This window comes from Amblyomma americanum, chromosome 9, assembly GCF_052857255.1.
Source record: "Amblyomma americanum isolate KBUSLIRL-KWMA chromosome 9, ASM5285725v1, whole genome shotgun sequence".
NCBI lineage: Eukaryota > Metazoa > Arthropoda > Arachnida > Ixodida > Ixodidae > Amblyomma > Amblyomma americanum.
This window is the reverse complement of record NC_135505.1, coordinates 43,301,952-43,308,003: the sequence shown is the minus strand read 5'-3', so window position 1 is coordinate 43,308,003 and position 6,052 is coordinate 43,301,952.

Here is a 6,052-nt window from a genome sequence, read left to right as displayed (position 1 = left end):
ATATTTGTGGATAGGAATTATTTTGGCCAATTTCCAGCCTGCTCGAAGGGAAGATGAAGATAATGATTTGTTGAAAATAAGGGATAGGTATTTCGCTATCCATTCTGCATATCTTGTTAGAAATGCATTGAGTATATTGTCGGGTCCAGATACCTTTTAAAATCTAATTTTAGCAAGAGGTTGAGTGCACCAGCTTCATCAACTGTAAGTGGCTGAAGGCACGTGTTGGAAGCTGTTAAGTGTGGTAGGTTTCCGTCATCAATAGTGAAGATCGACTAAAGTAGTTATTCAGTAAGTTTGCTCTGGATTTGCTTTCTTCAGGACTCATCACCTTAGTATCTTGTTTTTTAGGGTTTAAATATTGCCAAAATTTACGCAGAGAATCTTTCGGGAAGCTACTTAGTTTGCAAGAAAAAAGTTCGCTTTGGCGACTTTTCTTTTTGATTTCATATTACTGATTGCACCTGAGAGAATAGAACTCCCTTTGACACTGGTTTTTTTTTAAGATTTTCTAAGCCTTCTGACTTTTCGCTTGGCATGAATGATGTTGCGATTTATCCACGGGTTGTGTTTATTCGTTTTCTTAGTTTTAACTGGTACGTAGTTAGTCATGCAAAAAGCTATAATTCGTTTGAATCTTTGCCACGGTGTTTCAGTGTCAGTGCTACTGTATAGTGCGAGCTGTTCAAAAGAAGAGAATTCGTAATATAGGTGGTCGAGTATGCTGGTGTCGTCTGCTCTGTAAAAATCCGGAAATGATAGCAATGATTTTTAGGGCGTTGGCAGGTCATGAATGGCGATATTGCAGAGTGTTATTTTGTGATCTGACATACCATCTAGGAGTTGTAGATTTGCTTTGTCTGTAGGAAAGCGATCACTAGGAAAAACTAGATCTAGCATGTTTGAACTGCTACCTTGTACACGCGTTGGCTGATTTGTTATCTGACTCAAATTAAACGTGAGCATGATATCAAAGAGTACATCTGAGCGTTTAGAATGATGCTGCATAGTATTCCATTCAATATCAAGTTGATTGAAATCCCCCATCATGATTAATCTGACTCCAAGGAAGTGCCGAAGCATGTAGGCATGCAATGACTGCAGTGCGTCGATGCTTGAAGATGGGCTGCGATAAAAGCAGCCGATAAAGACTGATCGCGATGAATACGAGTTTGCAAATAATTGCTTCAACCTCCTTGACTTCAGGAAGAACCACGAATGGCATTTCTCTTCTAATCAAGATAGCAACTCCCCCGCCCCGTGTTAAGCTATCTTTTCGGACTAATGCGTAGTTGGGGGAGTTAACTCGCAATCTTTAATATTGCTTGATAACCATGTTTCCGTGATTGCAATGAGGTGTGGGCTGACGGAAAGGAGTAATGATTCAAACTCGGCTGTTTTGTTGACTAAGCTACGAACGTTCATGTTGGCAAATGTTATTTCGGACGCTGATTTGGGTGGCGAGGACGTAGCAAGCGAGTTTCGGCTGGGTGGTTATTTTCGTTTCTAGTCTGAGCACCTGGCTCAGAGTGCTGTCTATCTTGTCAGAGTCAGGGCAACGTTAGACTTCAATCAACCAAATGATCAGGCAGGCTTTAGTATTGTATATTCCACAATAGATCTTATTCACACTATTAACCAGATGATAGAAAAATATGAAAAATATAATCAACCCTAAATATAGCCTTCAATGATTAAGAGAAAGCATTCAGCTAAGTGGAAATCTCTGCAGTCCTACAGGTATTGCGGAATCAGGGACTAGAAGAGCCCGATGTAAAAATAGTGGAAGACATATAAAGCAACTGCACCGCCATCAATGTCCTCCATAAAGTCTGGAATGAAATTCTAATAAGTAAGGGTGTCACCAAGGAGACATGTTCTCGCCAATACACTCACCGCCTGTTTACTAGATGTATTCCGATGCCTAAATTTGGAATAGTTGGGGATAACAGTTAGTGGAGAATTTCTAATTGTTCTGCTATTCGCTGATGATATTACCTTGCTGAGTCATTAAGGAGGGGAACTGCAAATATGCTTAATGAGTTAAGACAGGCAGAGCGGCTTTAAAGCCTCAATAGCGACTGCGTCCAATAGTATTCCTGCGTCCAGTTGGCCAAACGAAGTGCCATTTTCAACTTTTTCGAAAAACGGTAGCGGAACACCAACGTAGGATTCCGATCAACTAAATTTAGCGGGGAGGGAGGGCGCCAGGCGGTAGGCGCTGTGAAGTGTATGAGAAGTTGTACCGAGGCACCCAAACTTGGCTCCATCACTTTAGTGTCGGCGTGGGCGGAAGTTGATCTGGGGCGGAAGCAGTCTCGAACAGTATAAAGTGCGGTGAGGGACGGCAGGTTGCGCAAGCGTAGACCATGACAGCTGCTCGTACGTTTCTTAGTGCCTTGATCTCGAAGTCGGACAATAATGTCTTTGAACCACATGGTTTAAAACCAGCTCGAAGGTCTTGAATAGGCGCATTCTCTCGTCGTTTGGTGACATCATGACCAAATTATTCAAAGGATCCCCAAAGCCCTTAGGGCAGCATGGCAGTAGCGGATGGCGGATCTTCCAGCCAGCCGTGGAGGCTGATGTACGGCTTGAATCAATGACTTGCATTCTGAGTGTCCAGAGGCGTGAATGTCATCGAGGGAGCGAACGCTAGGATATTTACTGACGTCCAACGAATGCGCTTGTCGACAGAGCAGCTGAACCTCTATCCAGCCCGACGTTATCTGTACCTTTCTGAAGCCTCCGTGCCATCTAATCCACCTGACCACTTTCCTGCTGCGGTCACGAGTGTAGGTAAAATAAATGAGGAGTATCAAAAAATGAGAAGTTGCCGGTGCCACAAACCTTCGCGGGTACTCTCGCCTCATTTCAATTCTTTTTCCCATTCCCATCTGAGAGCACTTCTTACAGCGTTTGCCGGCAGCATCTTCACATTTTCAGTGGTGTAGGTCAATGTTGCATTACTAACTTCTTCCTGGCTGTTTGCGGTCTAGCGAGCCATCACAAGTCAAAGACATGGGCCTGCAGGGGAAGTATGTCGCATGTTACCTTTATAATACCTGCGTAAATACACGGGCCGCTTTGCAAAAGGGTTCTAACCAGATGAATTAGATCTGTTAGAACTTTGAACAGGTGTGCAATCGTCTCAGTTTTAAGCAGGTTTCGTTCATTACCAAAGATGACATGGTTGCCTAGAAAGACTGTGGGTGCCTTCTCCAAAGTGACTGCCAAGTGGCATTCAAAGAAGTACTGCTTCTTGTTCTTCAAAACGTCATCGCTCACATTGTGCCCGCTCCGTAAGGATAGCTCTGGTTGACTATGGCCACATGACATAATTATCGTTCTGCATCTGCTTGCTGCATAAAGGCTATTAAAGACCTTAAATATGTTGATATGTTCTACGGTGCCCTAGAACGCATTCAACTGGGTGAGGCGTGCTACATAGAGTGAATGCTTTCCACGTCCAAGCGCAGTCTTTCCTCTAGAGGTTATACACGGTGCAGGAACTGATAAAGACGTGGCCAGAATGCCCGCGCAATAATGATCTCTGAATAAATTAAGTTTCCTGGAAATCCGGACGTTCACTTAAGCCCCGTGTAGTTCAGTAGTAAGCACGAAGTTGTGCCAAGCCGGGAAAACCACACTGCTGAGAGACTTGTCGAAAAATCTGAGTAGATAATTTACCTTCCTAGCTTTATTGACATTGTTCCGTGGCTCCATTTGAGGGCGGAGTTTCTCAAAGACCTGGCGTGCAGTGATGTTCTCAATTGGTTGAGCTTTTTCGCGCTTCAAGACTAGCCTCCTTCACAGTCAAAAATGGAAGCCAAATGGCACTGAAGACAAGATTTAGGGAAGATCATAGGAACAGTAGCCATTACATTGTTAGGCATGCATTGCGAAATGGTTCTCAACGCTTAATTGCAAAAAAGAATTTTGACACGGTAAAAAGTGTTTTTTCTTGCTCAGTCGCGATGTGAAAAAGATTAGCACAATTATGCCACTGGAGAGACAAAAATTGCACCATGGCATGGCGCAGCACAGTGCTTCGCGAACGCGACTGGCACTTTTCCTATCGGCGTGTTCTTAATCGCAACGCCAAGCGTTGCTATCTAAAGTTGGGGTGGCACGTCACAGTTCTAATCCTTTTTCGACGCGACTTTAGTGTGCGAACAGGGGGTCAAAAAACACGAGATCATATTGCTAATACAGGACTGCCTCAGAAATCGCTGGTTAAAATTGTCGTTTTTCAAACCGAAACTACAAGAAGGGTCCCCATTGCTAACTGCAGGAAATAGATTAAAAATGAACCACTAAGCTCCGTATTTGCGGATTGACTGCTCCCCGCAGAAACCGCAGCGACCCGAAACGTATTCATGCGTGTACTGCTAGCGTCTACTTTTCTAGCATAGAGAATGAGCACACGCAAGCGGATAACTTGTTTTGCTTCTGGGCTTCTGCTTTTGCATTTCTCTCACCGAGGAGGCACAAGGCGGCTCATACAGCTTTTGCGAATATCTTCAATTTTGTCCGCAACCGCGACCGACAACAGCGATTTTGATTAATTTTTACCACACCAGGCAAAACCGTTCAAGAATGTCGCATGGCAGAGAAGAGATCGCCACACACCGCGCAACGTTCGCTATTTGCCGTGCGTTGCAACCAGACGCGACGTCAGCGTTCATAAGCGGTTTGCGCGTTCGTGCTAGATATATCTGCGCAGCATTTCGGCGACGTGATTGGGCCTAAAATTTCGCACCAGTTTCCGACAGTACCGCAGTAGGACTTCCAATGCCTATTGCGCCACCGAGCCTTTGAGTTCCTGTCGTCCGTATTCTATTCATTCCAAGTGGGTCGGGCTTGAGGATATTCATGCATTGACCCTTATCTACGTCACGCGCGGTAACCTGCCTAACTGCGCAGTAAGCAGCGGTGCGCACGGGTCGTCTGCTATTGAACTTCTTAAATGCTGATAATAACAGTGCTGGTTCTCTAAGAAGAGTCGAACATTGTCAGGGTTATTTTTTGACGTACTGATTATGTTAGGAATCGCTGATGCGCAATGTTATACAATATTTCACATCGACAAGCGAGTTGGTAGACGCGGTTTACCATTTCAGTTTGTGCGTTCATTTGCACCTAGTGGTTTACATATCTGTCTTTTACCTCTTACACCTGCTTTGATTCTATGCTCACATCACTCCGCTCTGTAATTTTGTACTTCCTGATTTGCTTTCGTTTATGTCTGTGCGAAAATAAAAAAAATCATCTTAACGAACACGTTAGCACTTCTGCTTTTTATTCTCGCTCCCGCTCACCCAAACATCCGGAGAGGGCCGCTTGACTGGCTGCGCGGTGGCCAGCAACATATGGTTCGCAAACTTGTAGGAGCTCGCAACCGCCATTATGGCAGCCCGGGCAGGGAGCGTCCATACAGGGCCCCACCTGCAGTTTGCAACAACCTCAACCTCTCATCACTGCAGGGTTGAAAATTGTTGTTCTGCTCATGAGCAAGATGCGCACACTCACTGAAGTGTACTGTCGCACTATAACACTTTTACTGCGTTTGTATTATAGTCATCTTTTCAATAAAATTCAACAGTGTGTACTTTGTAAGTGTTTCTTCTTGTCCATGTGTGTTAAGCCTGTGGCCTATAGTGTGTGCACTCCTCTGACCATCCATCCGGAAGTGGACACCCAACCGCTACTATAGCCATCCAGAAGCAACCCCACATACCATCAGTCTACAGTTAACCTCCAGCCACCGCCAGAAACCCACCTGCACCATTCTGAAGGCTGCCCACCAACCACCATCCACAAGAAGCCCACGCTCCAGCTGCAAGGAAACTCCGAGCCGAAATCCTATTCAAAGAAGCGATGGGGGCGTTCAATGTAAAATGTAAATGTGCAACCAGTACTGCTTGAGTAAATTTCTTTCATCGTATCGAATAATTCTCTGCGCATTTTTTTGTACATCTGTAATAATTTTTCTTCTTTATCATGGCGTCCGCTGCATTTTGTGTGCAAATGAAATCTCGCGTGCTCATGC